This window comes from Phocoena sinus, chromosome 13 (assembly GCF_008692025.1).
Source record: "Phocoena sinus isolate mPhoSin1 chromosome 13, mPhoSin1.pri, whole genome shotgun sequence".
NCBI lineage: Eukaryota > Metazoa > Chordata > Mammalia > Artiodactyla > Phocoenidae > Phocoena > Phocoena sinus.
The window spans coordinates 22,886,574-22,901,168 of NC_045775.1; the positions used below are offsets into that span (position 1 = coordinate 22,886,574).

General features: G+C 41.5%; 1 protein-coding gene across 3 annotated transcripts in view; it reads left to right on the forward strand.

Moving 5' to 3' along the window:
- The first annotated feature begins 10,158 nt into the window (after positions 1–10,158).
- CLIP4 (CAP-Gly domain containing linker protein family member 4) overlaps positions 10,159–14,595 on the forward strand; it is a 62,742-nt gene continuing 58,305 nt past the window's right edge. For 2 of the 3 annotated variants that reach the window (XM_032653287.1, XM_032653289.1), the window contains exon 1: positions 10,212–10,330. The gene's annotated coding sequence lies outside the window, so the exon portion shown is untranslated. Of the gene's footprint in view, positions 10,331–14,595 lie in introns of all 3 variants that reach the window. The other variant, XM_032653288.1, reaches the window with a different exon arrangement.

Consider the following 14,595-nt stretch of genomic DNA (forward strand, 5'->3'; position numbering starts at 1 on the left):
GGAAGGCTCTGGAAAGGTAGCAGGATTTGGAAAGATAGAGATTGACTGGATGCAAAGTGTAAGCTGAAGAAATGGCATGCACAAGGATGCAGAGGGCAGTCTGGAAGGGGTGGGCTTTATCACGCTTGGCAGAGGTGGGAAATGACCTTGAAGAATGTCAGTGTGTATGGACACCAAGGGGGGAAAGTGGTGGTGGTGGTGGTGGTGGTGGGATGAACTGGGAGATTGGGATTGACATATATACACTAATATGTATAAAATAGATAACTAATAAGAACGTGCTGTATAAAAAATAAATAAAATAAAATTCAAAAATTCAAAAAATGAAAAGAATGTCAGTGTGAGCAATCAGAAGCTGATAAAATGCTTAAAGCTGAGTTTCTAAGCAGATCTTTGAGGTCTGGTTCTTTTAGGATCATTGGGTTTTGGTTTCACACATACCTCAAGGCAGATATTCTGAACCCTTTGCTTCTTTGAATCAGAGTTACAGGCTCATGCCAGGGAGTGTTTCTAAGGAGAAGCACTGCCCTTCTGGGGAAAAGCTACCAAATGGGTCTGTACCTTTTTCATTTGCTACAAGAGTAGAATTTCATGTACACATATCAGGAAAAAGTAACTTGCTTGGGAGGTCCAAAATAGTAACACAGACCCCAAGGGAAGTTGCCCTGAGTTTCCCAGTCCCTTCACTGCCTGGCTGCATTGAACTCACTCTCTTTGAAGGGCTCTGTCATTTCTGGCGGGCAGGAGGACCCTGTGGAGTCTCCGAGGAGGGGGGAAAGCAAGGAGGGAAATGTATGAATCCCATAGCTTTAATCTCCTCTTACTACTAAGGGAAGAGCAAAGAGGGCATTAAATGCCCTATTTTTTTTTTTTTCTTGGTCTGAATTAACTTATCTCAAGATGCCTCTCTAGAGTTATACGTAATTGTTTATTTAGGTCACCAATAATGATCCTGCAGGGATTCAAAAAAGTTTTTATAGCGAAAGTACACATTCACATTAGAATTTTAATTACTGCCTTCTCCATATAGTCTTCCTTCATAATATCTCTCTGCATCCAACTCATTTCTTCCCCCCATTCCTGCTGCCACCAGGAGTGAGGTGGCTGAATTCAGGCCACTTACCTAACTATAATGATAGCCGCATACTTGATCTCCTTGGCTACAAAGTCCCTCTCAAGGTGGCTTGGTTTCAAAATATGGAATCCACTCTTTTCCTTCATAATGTCTCATTCATTCTTTCTGTGAAGCATCTCTTCCTTTTGATTCTCACCTTATCCCAGGACCCTGCACCTTACCTCTAACTCTCCCATATATTCTGCATTAAATCTAGGCTCTTTAGCCTGTATCTCAAAGTGTTTGCTCTAAAAACTTACAAGGCATCCCATGCATTGCTCCTGTCTTTGGTCCACTGCAGCTCATGTGTATCCCTCTGCCTGGCATTTCTTTCTTCCCTCTTCCTCTAAAGGACGAATTAAGTTCTACCTCCTCTATGTAGGGTTGCCATTTTAAGCAAATAAAATACCTAGACAGTTAAATTTGAATGTCAGATAAATCACAAATAACTTTTAAAAGTACAGTACATACTTATACTTAAAAAATTACTTGCTGTTTATCTCACATTCAAATTGAATTGGGCAATCTATATTTTTTCTGTTGATTCTATCACTATGGAACTTTTTCTTAATGATCCAATTATCTCATCTCATTGTTTTTAGTTCCACAAACATCTAATTCAGTCTTTCATTATTGCTATCTTGTATTATTGATTGTATATACAGAATTAACACTTATTGATCAACTATTCAGTAGTAGGCACTGTGCTTAGTTCTCTTTATACAATAGCTTATTGAATTCTTAGAAGAAATATGTGGTATGGTAGTACTACTCTGATACCCATTTTATAAATGAGGAATCCGAGTCTTTGAGAAGTTATTTTATTTGTTAAGGTCCCAAAGGTAATTAAACTTGAACTTTCATCTGTCTGTAGGGTGACAAACTTATTGTGGTATCCCTGGCACTCTTCTTGTTTTAAAACTGAAAGTGCCATAACCCGGGAACACTCTCGGTTCCAGGCAAACCCTATATGTCTGACTTCAAAGCCTGGGATTCTATCCTGCTTCCCATTTTTTGGAGAATTTTATTTTTTTTCCTCTCAGTTAGGCTATAAGCTCCCTGAGGACAGGGCAGTATCTAATGGCATTTATGATACTTAGAATTATGTAGTACATGCTTGACAAAGGAGGACCAGGAGCTCCCCTCACAGGTCACACCTCTTTTCTTGGGCCTCTTTGGATGGCAGGAGCTGAGGACCGTGTGGACCAGTGTGCTAGGAGGTGCCGGATCTCAGATGCATCAGAGATCTGAGCGTGGCCAGTAGTCTTTGCAACAGAGACACACAGTGTCCATGATGTCTCTGGCCATTGCTTGCAAAGATGCTAGGCTATTGTTACTAGCAACGATTCCTCTAAATTGGTGAAATGCAGCTCCTTAGCAGGCGTGTGCTGCCTCACTCGACAAGCTGAACCTTGAGAGACTCCCTGCTTTGAATTCTGAGTTAGGGCATGGGTGAAGCTGAAGAAACATCAGCACCTTGTTGGATGGACAGCACCCAAGAAAGCTGAGTGGCTGGGTTTTTTTTTTTTTTGCTGGCACTGTGCTTTTGTGCAATGGGCACATATCCAAAAAATTAATAAATTCTTACATTACTACGTAATAGCCAAGTGGTTGCCGTGTTACCGTTATGCGGCAAAGTGGTTGATGAAGTGTGATGTGAAACGCAGAAAGAGTAGGTTTCCATCCCCTAAGGGCATCTGTAAAACTTGCCTCAGCTCCATTCTGAATGCAGGTCATTATTGAGCACATATTAAACATAAAACCTAAGCTGTCTGTGGAGAAATCATTTATAAAAATCATTTGCTATTTTAAAAAATCTATAGAAATTTAATTGATAAAGGCTAAGACTCAAGGTAACTATTCTTAGGTGCTTAGTTTCACTTTAAAATGCTCGAATTTTAAAATATGCTTTTGTTTCAGGCTTTTCTTAAGAGAGTATATCAGATATGGGACATAAAGGTTAGGCGGGGTTTCCGTTTTGAAGAGTGCTGACAGATTCCTTCGTTTTTCCCTCGTTAGAATCTCAGGTGGCTTTTCCTCAGTAGTGCATTAGGGTTGTGATTACCTTGATGATGATAAAGATATTGCCTGATATATTTTGATGGGCCTTGAAAAGATAGACTATAACTTCTTCTTGGGTTGAACCCTGTGTAAATCTAAAAAAGCAATTCACACTTATTTTTACTTTCACTGTTCCCTGCTGTTGCAAATATGGTTAGGTATGGAATGTCAGAACCGATCTTATTATCAATGCTGTTTTTGTCACAAAGGAGACTTTCTCATGACTCAGTACCAGCTAATTGGTCTGTCAATGGCTTTCTTTGTTAGGTGAGTCATTTGATCCATTGTTGACAAGGTGCAAGCTGCTCTCTACCCACTCTCAGGAAGTTCCAGTGGGTCTGACATTCTCTCAACCCCTAATCAAGATGTTATTATAGCAGCTGATGATTTCCAGTGAACAGAGATGAAGCTGTATTGGTTTTGTAAACAGCTGCTGGAAAGATAACTTGATGTAGCTTTAGTGATGTATGAATGCCTCCCACTTTAGAGTGTGTGCATGCATGTGATACAAAGACAACTTCTGTGATTTCTAAATTCCTTGGACATAATAATCTACCTTTACTGAGACTGAAATCTTAAAGAACCAGGCCCATTCAATCAACAAATATTTATTAAATTTTTACTATGGGCCCGATACTAGATATGTTCTAGTTACCGAGGATATAGCAGTGACAGAAATAGACGAAAACTTCTGTCCTCCTGGAGCTTCTTTTAAAACTTTTAATTGGGAAAAAATTTTCAAATTGACACAGAAGGAGAAAATAGTTTTCCTATTATTCAGCTGTAATAATTATCAATATTTTGTCATTCTCTTTTCATTTATCCCTCCCACCACATACTTTTTAAAATAATGGAGCATATTAAAGCAAATTCCAGATATTAAACATTTTATCATAAATTCTTTAGTATGAATCTCTAACAGATAAGGATTTTTAAAAATAAAAACAAAATCATGTCATTATCATATATAACAAAATCAACAAAAAATTCTTGGTGTCATTTGGTATCCAATTTGGACTAAACTTCCCCCAGTTGTCTCAAGAGGATTTTTTACATTTCTTTGTTTGAATCCAGGTCCAAACAAGGTATGCATATTACAGGTTGTGGAGATACAGCTCTTATGTCTCTTGATTTATACCCGTTCCCCTTAGCTATTTTTTGGAATTGGCTCTTTGCCCTGTAGAAGTTCCCACATTTTGGATTTGGCAGATGGCATCCTCCTGGTGTTGTCTGTGATATTCCTTTATGACTCACAATTTCTATAGAATGATAGTTATATCTAGAGGCTTGATTAGAGTCAGTTTCAATGCGGGGGGCGGGCAGTACTGGAATGAACATCCTAGTGGAAACTGGCCTGATGCTGTCTTTATGTGCTAGAGATGTTTCTGGAGTTGTCTTGGTGGCCCAAAACTGGAGTGACCAGTATGAAAAACTGAGCTCTTGTACAACAGTGGCAGTTTTGATCCTGATGCCATGAAAAGTTCCCTTTGCTCCTTCTTCTTTTATGTCGGACTGTAAAGAAGACTCTTAAAAGTGGTTATGTCACGAGATGTTTGTGAGTGGCGCCAACTGGAGGGCCCCGCACAGGAACAGGTGGTTCTGAAAAATTCATTTGTTATTGTCTTCTTTGGAAGCAGGCTAATGAAAGAGAGGATAAACTTATAGAATAGGCTGGATCTAAATGAGATCAGTTGAATTAGAATACCTGAGGGAGTCTTTAGGGTTTACGTATTTGGTGAAAGATATCCAGATGATGTGAATGTGCAACAAGGAGTGAGAACCACAGATTCAGATGATAAGGCTTGTGAGGTCTTCAGTTTGCAGTCCGTTTCAGCAGGCAGTCCCTATTTGAAGCCCTGAGACAGAAAAGGAGATAGGTCAGGGGAAGGCAAGCCCGAGTAGCATCAGTAGGAAGTTCCTGGGATCTCTGGTGACTATTGATTTGTAAGGATTTCAGTGGTATTGATGAAATTTCTTCATTAATAAATTATGTCATGAACTTTTTTTTTTTTTTAAGAATGAGTAAGGGACTTCAGTTTGTGGAATTCAGAAATATGAAAGAAGGAAAGGATGATTCTATGAGCCAACGGAAGAGTAGAGTTGCCATTTATTGATATGGGAAGGTTATGGGTAAGGGTTCTATTTTGAACATGTTATATTTGAGATGCCTATTAACAGATGTCTATTAATCTAGAGCATACTCTAGATTAGATGTTGAGTAGACAAATGAATATATGTCTGAAGTTCAGGGCTGGAGACAGACATTTTGGAATCATGAAAATAGAGATGGTATTTAAAGCCAGGGACTGGAAGAGATCACCTAGTAAATGAGAAACTGGCTTCCTGGAAGCTCCTATAGGACCCTTGTAATGGTTCCTTTGAGGCATATCTATGAAGGCGATTGCTGAGTTATAAAGAATGCTGATAATTTTTTTTTGTTTGTTTTACTAAATGTTACCAAATTGCTCTACAGAATGTATTTAGCAGTTTAACTTCTCATCAGCAGTGCATGAGGATTCCCATTTCCCCAAATCTTTGCCAGTACTGGGGATTATCTTTTCTGACTTTTGCCAGGTTGATGGGTAAATAGTGGTGTGTTGGAGTTGACTCATGAGAGCTGACTGATCACATTTCTTCCCAATTTCTTGTTCAGTGACTTCACACTGGTAGCTTGAAATCAGCAGGGGTGAGAGTATCTGTACCATGGAAACTGACAAACACTACAAATTAGGACTCTCCCTCAACTCCCAGCTGTTTTTAAGATATATACCAGCAAACCAGTGGCTATCAGCAGTATCACACTGTCTGTCTTTCCTTTCTCTCATTACTAGTGAGTTTGAGCATCTCTTCTGTGTGCTTGCTATCCTGGCTTTCCCTTCTGTGAATCACCTATTCCTATCCTTTTCTCACTTTTATATTGGATTCTCTGACTTCTTTTTGTTGATTTGCAAAAGTTACTTACATATTTTAGATATGAATCCCTAGCTGCTTTTGAATATCTATCTTCTTCCAATTTGTCGGCTGCCTGTTGATTTTTTCCATGGTATTTTTCATTGAAGAGAAACCTTCACTGTGATATAGTCAAATCACCTAATCTTTTGTTTTAAGGTTTGCACTTTTGCCGTCTTGTTTTATGAAGTAAATCCCTACCCCTTATTCATACAGATTTTCTCCTACATTCTACCTACTTTTCAAATGTAGATCTTTAATCAATCTGGAGTTCACTTTGAATATGATAGACATGGGGCATCCAACTCTATTTTTTCTTCTTAAACTAATCTAGTTTCCCCCAAACCATCTTCTAAATAATTTATATTTTTCTCATTGATTTGCAGCCCCACATTTACATATATTGAGGTCCCAGGGGTCTGCTTCTGAGTGTTCTATTCTGTGTGGCTGTTCCATTTGTTTCTGTACTAGTAGCATACTATTTTTATCACTATGTAGTAATGACGTAATATCTGGCAGGGTAGGTTTCCTCTCTCTGCTCTTGTTTTTCAAAATTGATTTAACTATTTAAAATTTTATTTTTCCTTATCTATTTTGTAACTTTATTGAAGTTCCTTAAAATTTGAGTTCCTGATGGAATTTTGGTTGGTATAACATTAAATTTAGAGATTAAATGGATATTTTTACACTGTAAAGTCATCCTATCCATTGTATATCTTCTTTTTATTCAATCTTCTTTTATGTCCTTAAATAGAACTTTAAAATTTTCTCCATAAAGTTCTTGCAAGTTGCTAGGTTAATTCTTGACTATTGTGCTTTAGAGTTTTATTGATATTGTGAATGGTCTCTTACAATCTATTATATTTCCTGGGTGCTTACTGATGAAGTAGAGGAAATGATTGATTTTTAGAAATTGATCTTGTATTTGGCAACCTTGTTGTACTCACATATAATGTCTAATAGTTGATTCTGTTGCGTTTTTTATGGTGATGATTATATCATCTGCAAACATGATAGGAAGATTTTAGGGGTTCTACCCAGTGCTCTGATAGTCTATATTTAACTACCTCTGCTAGTTGGTCTCCAATCTGGCACCCCAATTCTAACAGCTGGATGTCTCCTGTACACTCACATTCTGGAAACAAGCCCTTGTCTTCCTCCCCCGTGAATCATATCCTGCCCAATACCTCAGTCCATGTACCAGCAGTGACACTGTCTTCTTTTGATTTTTTTCCCCTAACCATTTTCTCATGGACTGTGGTCCTGTTAGCCCCTGACAGACCTTCCTGATGCTGACATTCTGATTGGCTATCTGAATTTCTCAATGATCCCTGCTGCTCAACGCAGCATTTCTGTGTCCTGAATGCCCCAAAGTACACCCTGTGTAGATAATACAAAATTGTGGATCAACACAGGCCTTCATGATAGACAGACTAGGGTTTGAATCCTATTTCTGTCCCAGGGTACAGTGAGCAAGTTCCACAGCCTCCTGGAGTCTGATTCTTCATTGGTAAAGTGAAGGCAAGTAAGATCCCATAGGTAGGAATCAAACTGTGGTCAGTCAGTAATGTCCCCTTCTCCACATGGATGCTGACCACTGAGGCTGGTCACCTCCTGGGACTGTGGTTTATTGCTACATTGTCCAGGAACCTTGTTGTGCCTTCAGATATAACTGAATCTCAGCAGCTGCAGCTGGACCATTTCCCCCTGTGCCTTCCCATCCCAGTGGACGTTTCATGTTCCAAGTTCTGGCCCCATATCATTACCCAGTCCAACTCCTGGTCTGAGGATTGTATAACCCATGGAGTGTTCCAAGAAGCATGACTCCAATCAGTGCTTGCCTTCTTGATGATGGTCTAGGGAGTAACTTCAGTTTTTTCAGTAAATGTAAGCAGGTGAGTGGGAGATTCTCTCTCTAATGGCTTGGTATCCTGGGAATTTGCCAAGGCACTGTATAGTGTTTGGGTGTAGCAGAAAAAGCTAGTGGCCTGGCTGGTTCTCACGGAGACTTTCATTATAGTGAAAAGCAACTCAGCCAGCCACAGCCTGTCAACCACTAACAGTGGTTTCTCAGAGGGATAATTTAAATCAGCAATAAAGTGAACTGTATATGTGGAAAGTTTGCCAACAGCACCTTCTGTTACACATAGATCTTTATGAATTTCTGTGGCTTACTGACAATAGGGCTTATTTACAGTTGCTTCAAGCCAACCAAGGGCAGATTATTTTCCTTCTTTTAACCAGTTAAAGAGGTGGGTGGGGTCAGACGAGAACTGGGCGTGACGAGAGCAGAGAGAGGGAGGCGGAACCCCCGAAGGGAGGAGGAAGCATCTGTGTCACATCATCATCCCTGAGAACGCATAAGGTGCTGAACCTGCAGGGACAGAGAAACTGGCAGCTGACCAGGGACTGTGGGATGGTCGTGGTGTTTAAACGTTGCATAAGCGCTATGAATTTTAGTTGACAGTATGTTCCACCCGATTCCACAACGGGATGTGACTGTCGCAAATGAGTATTTCGATACTGTGAGCTATGCTAATAGAAGCATAGGGCCAAGAAACAGGTGGCAGTCTCTCTCCTCTCTGCACTCAACAGGACACCCCATTCGTTCCTGAGCGTCACATTTAAGAGAGCTCTAGACAAGCCGGGATGCACCATAAAGAGACCCTTAAAATGCTGGTGAGTGGAATCTTAAGCATGTCTTATAAGGAGCAGCCTAAAGGACTGAGAATGCTTTCCCTGGATTCCTTGGAGTTGGACATGATCTGGAGTCTTCAGGGTAGAAATAGAACCCAATAAGGAGGAGATGCAGGGAACTGTATTTTAGCTTCCAAGGTAGGAAGAACTTTTCAACAAGGCTGGTCAAAGATAAAATGGCTGCTTTCAAAGGAAGTGAATTCCTGGTTACTGGAGGTGCTCAACTATGGCAACTTGGTGGGAGGATATCGTAAGGAGGACTCAAGCAAATGGAGGGGGGTCTTTTCCAGGGTCTGGAATCAATTATTCTAACAGGAAAAGATGCTCTAGAGTGCCCGAGCACTTATCTCTGTGCTTGAAGAGTCGTGGTAGACATTAATTTGTTCAACATTTGCTCTTGCCAGGCACTGCATTTGGTGAACGTGGAAGTACTGTGTAGTAGTTGGTATATCAGAGCCAGAACAAAAAGGCCTCAGAGAAAGTTGTTAGAGGGGAACACTACTGGCTCCGTGTTACAAACTTCAGTCATGGGGAAACAATGGACTCAGTAAGTGTCAAGTAACACCTTTCCTTCCACAGACCAGGATGTCAGCATTCATCACCACTTTCTGATTCTTGGGGGATGGAGAAGGGGACCAGGAGAGAAGGGGGTGAGAAGGGAGCAAAGCATCAGGGGAAATAAACTTCTGGGACGACTACTCATGCATCCTTTTCTGCCTCTACACTGACACCCTTGGGTGTAATCATTCAACTTGGCTATAGCCTTGACTAGGCTTTTTACAGCAAGACCTGCAAACAGGTAATTGACTGATGGCCCTATTCTGCGCCATGCACGGGGCTAGATACTGGGGAGCCTAAAAAGGGTAAGACGTAGTGCCTGCCCCTAAGAAGGTGTTGGAGTGCTTCCAGCCCAGGGATGTGAGACTGGGAGGCCAGTCAGACTGGTCTAGCTAAGGGCTTTGACGGAGGAGCGTCTGTTCAGCGTGCCATGGGCTGTTTCCCCAAGCATGGCCTAAGGCCAGGCGGGGTTCCGCCGAGAGCCTGCCTCGGCTGCGGTGGAAATACCACAGTGGCGCCCCATCCTCGCAGGGTTGACGCCCGAAGCCCACCAGACCTTTCTAACCTCGAGCCTCAACCGTCGCTCTGCGGAGGGGGCTCCGGGGTCGAAGGCAGGAGGCGGCGAGCTCAAGCGCGCGCTCCCCGCCTGTCTCCTCTCCCCGGCGCGTGCGCGGGCCTGGGCCGAAGCCTGCGCGCCGCCGGGACGCCTGCACTGCGCGCGCGCGCGCGCCGCGACCCCGCGTGGGGCCCGGCTTCGGCGCGCGCGGCGCGGAGGCGGCAGGCGGGAGGGGCCGGACGAGGTCGCGGAGCTGCGCTGCGCAGCGTGGCGCGGCGGGAGGCCTCGCGGCCGGCTACCGGAGACCGGTGCGGGGAGGAGAAGCGCGCCTCTTAGCCTTCTCTCCGCGCCCCTGCGTTCCCCGTCGGCCGCCCGGAGAGGACCGGAGGAGGCAGGTGGGGCGGGACGGCGCGGAGGTGCGGGTGCTCGAGGGCCGGTTGACGGTTCGGGGAGGGCAGCGCGGAGGCGCTGGGAGCCCCGCGGTCGCCTGCAGTGGGCGCCGGAGTCGCCGGCTTCTGGAGGCCTCCCTGGGGCGAGGGCGGGGTTGGAACGGCCCACAGGCGGGGAGCCGGGTTTCTGGTTTCTGTTCCGCACCGCCTGTTTAACTTCAGGATGAGATGCTGCCAGGTGTGTGGGACGGGCTGGACCCCACGGCGGAACTGAGTTCCGGCCCCCGCTCCGCAGCTCCAGCTTTGACCGCCCCGACGCCCTTGGGAGAGCCTCTCGCGCGCAGCGATGGGCAGCGTGCTGTACCCAGCCCTTCGTGGTTTTCCTGAAAGGGGCCTCTTCACATCTCTCATTACTCCCCTTGCTTATTAAGCTGTTTGAGAAACCTTTTGCCGGTGAGAATTCAAAGCTAAGACAAATGACTCTGCTTCCGGTCGTTTGCTACCCCGAGATTCCTTAATTCTAAATCATGGGAAGGGAAGTTAGGGAAAACACTTGCGCTGAGACTGCTAAACAGAGACGCCTCATCCTTGTGGGTTAAATTGGTGGGTTTATAATGTCAGCTTTCTTTTGTATTAGATGTCAGCTTGTTCATTAATCTAGAGACTATGTAGGCAATTTGGATTTAAACTCTGAGACAATGTTTTGATATGTAGCAGAGGATATTCTCATGGGATGATAACTTGCTGTATGTTCCCAGCTAGACTGTGCTTCACATTGTAGCAACGTCATAGTATAAATTGGTGCCCTTTAAATATTTCGATGAAGAAACACCCTCCTTTGAAACATCCGCCAAATACTTTAATTGTACTTCACTTTCACATTGACATTTGTCATTTATGTTATCTACTGCACGAATTAAAGTCATTTAAATGGCAGAAGATCACGTGGTGCGGGACATGTAGCAACTGTGCAGAGAAAGCAGATAATTGAAATTGGCAGAAGTCTAGCTTTCTGCATTTTTATGAGGCAAAGCCATCCTGGTTTCCATCCTATTTTGCTAACATAAATATGCATTTTGAAATACTCTCGTTTGATATGGACTACTTGGGCTGTAAGATTGAATCTTGAAATAGAATGAATATGTTTATTTGTTTTATAGAAGATTTGGCACATGGTATAGTATTTTGCAGGATTTATTTCGGACGTTTCAGATTTACCAGAAACAGCCCCTATCAGCAAGGCTTTTAGAAAAATATTTATATGATGTCTTTTATGGCTTATAACAACTCCAATTTTGAAACATACTAGTGATCTTCACGTTACAGAATCAACTTTACACTTTATCCCAGTGTAAATCTGCGAACATCTGGTTACTTTTAGGCTTACTGTTCTCTTGTTAATTATGTATAATTAAGTATGCCACCATGGGCTTGCTTAGGTTGTTAGCCTTTGTTCCTTGTTGTTTCAGGCATTTGTATATTGTTTTCTTGTCTAGAGTTTGATTCAGTAGAACTTCCTGAGATGAGGGGAGTGTTCTTTCTTCAGTGTTCAATATGGTAGCCACTAGACACATGTGGGTTTTGAGCACTTATGTTAGCACTTATGTTTTTAGCACTTATGTTAATGTTAGGGCATTGACCAGGTATCTCTGAAAAAAAAACAAAATATTAGCGCCATGTTACAAGTTGCATTTACTCAGAGCTGATTCGGGGTAATGGGATTCATATGTAAATCAAACTTTGGGGAAGTTGATTCTTGTTATTGCATCTGTTATGTACACAGTTAATTGGGGCCAATTTTAAATCTTGGATATCTTTACATAATCCATTCTCACCAAGTACCCATAGTAGGATTTGAAATGAAAGTATATACTCAGTCCAGCTAAGCACATCTCTAGGTTTAACCAAGATTCCCAGATCCTTAGATCCAGAAATCGCTTTTAGGAAAGGATTCTAAACTAAAACTATACAGAAGTTTGTGGAGGTGTATAGCTTTCTTAAGTGGGACAAAAGGTAGAATGTTGGGCTTTTCGTGTGAAAGAAAGGGAATGGGACCAGGGGAAAATGCAATGCAGACACAAAATATGAAGAATATTCACTGCATTGTTCAGGTAATATAGTAGCTTCTGTGGGTTTGAAATATCTGATATGTAAAGTGAAGTTGATTACATCTTGTTGAATGAATCATCTTTCCACGTCAAATCTAGGATTTGAATATTTATTAAATGTGTATAAAACATTAATGTAGCTCCTGTGGCAAGTGATAGTTGTGTAAGATACAGTTCCTATCTTTAAGGATCTCAAGTCTACAAAAAAATGAAAGGTACACTCTGAAGATCACTTTAGAAAATAGTTTTGAATGGGAAACCCCACTCTTTGAAAGGGAGGTTTTGAAAGGTGGCTTCCTCTTAACCAGCTCAGAAAGAAAACCACTTAGTCATTTTGCTGGAGCATTAAAAACATGGCTGAGTCCCAAAGTGTGATTGTAGTCAGATTAACCTTCCTAAGACAGCTTGAATCGGATAGTCTCCTTTCAAAAAATCAGCTGTTTCCAGTGCTCATGGAATTAAGTGGTTTGGTGTTTGATCAGGTATATAAAGCATTACTGAGGAGAGTCCTAAAAAACCACAACAGCCTTACCTCTTACTAGATGTGCCTAAGTTCCAGCCTGCTATTCCTTTAATGGGCTCCCCTTTTAAATTTATGCCCTTATTTCTGCCTACTCATCTTTCAAGACTCATCTCGGTGATGCTTGTTTCACTGCACCATTTCTGATTCTCAGGAACTCGCATAACAAATGTTCCTTGTACTTAGGTTATGGAACATATTTCACTCAGTTTTATCGTCTATAGTTATTAGTACTATTTTATTCACCCTAGTAGATTGTAAGCTACCTAACAAGCATGGACCATCTGTTACTCATTTTTGTATTCTCTGAAACATCTAGAATAGTGTAGTGCCTTGTACATATTAATATTTATTAAATTTTATTTCTGGTCCTTGACTTTAAAGGATGCTTCATACCCGGCATAGACTATTTTGCTCAAATTTACTGCCAGGTAGGTAATTTGTAGAAGCCAACAAGTAGAAATCCTGACTGACTTTGAATACTGAGAAGCTATAGTATTGAAGGAGGACTGTCTTTGTGGTAGGCGCTACTTTTTGAAATTGTTAGTATTTGAGGAAGTTCACCATGCTGTATGGCAACAACTTTTCCTATTTATGTGGCCAGGGTAATGTCAAAATGATTCAAAGTATTGGGTGGCGAGTAATTTTAGCATCCAAGAAACCTTGAATACCTTTAACATAGTAACACTGTGTTAAGTTATTTGATATGTAATATCCATGTCCATGTAAACATGTACCTTATGAGAAAAAAGAAATTGCCTTACTCTTTACCAGTTTCTGCTGGTATTCAGAAAACATATGAATCTAATTGGAAACAAACCTCTTAGCTCAGAAAGGTGACTGTTTCTTTGGAGCGGGGTGGTGATGGTAGGTAAGCATGATAGGTAAAGGTGATAGACATAGAGTTGGTTTACAAGTATAATAGAGCACACATTGAGTAATATCTAGCATGGCATTATCTGCTAGAGTAAGCTATCTCTTAACCATCTTTACTTATTCTATTCTTTCTACTGAAATAATCTAAAATCACCTTTATTTAGTTTTGTAATATAGTTTTCTGCTTATATTTTGAACAGATACAGAGATTCGTAATATTTCAGACTGCAAAGATTTGGTGCACAAGAAACTGGAAGTTTTTAAGCTTCATAGTTCAGTTTTACTAACATTTTCTCAGCATTCTGTGTCATCTCTGATATGTGTGCTGGGGTGCAGCAGCTGTCTAATTTAGACATATTTATTCTGAGTGCTCATGTTTCCTGGAAAAGAGAGGTAGTATAAGTGATGTGGTTTAAAAGGCATGGCCTTCCATCTTCTGCTGGGATGAACTAAACAGATCCTCTGCATTGTTAAGTGAAATCGTGTCGATAAGCTCCTAGATTTAGATTTGTACAAGTGATACGGTCAATTTTCAGTGAAGTTTTCTGGGATGTTGGAAAATAATGAGCACATTTTAAACTAGATCTTTTTCTTGTGATGAGCACGTGGCATGAGCTACTGGATGACAGATGATAGAACCTGTGTCAGATCCTATGAGAAGTTAGAGATGCACCTACAAGGGATAGCATCTCGTTTGTTACTGCGAGTAAAGAGAACATCGCCCATTTAGAGTAGCTCAGTGTTTAAAAAATGTTTTCACCTATTAT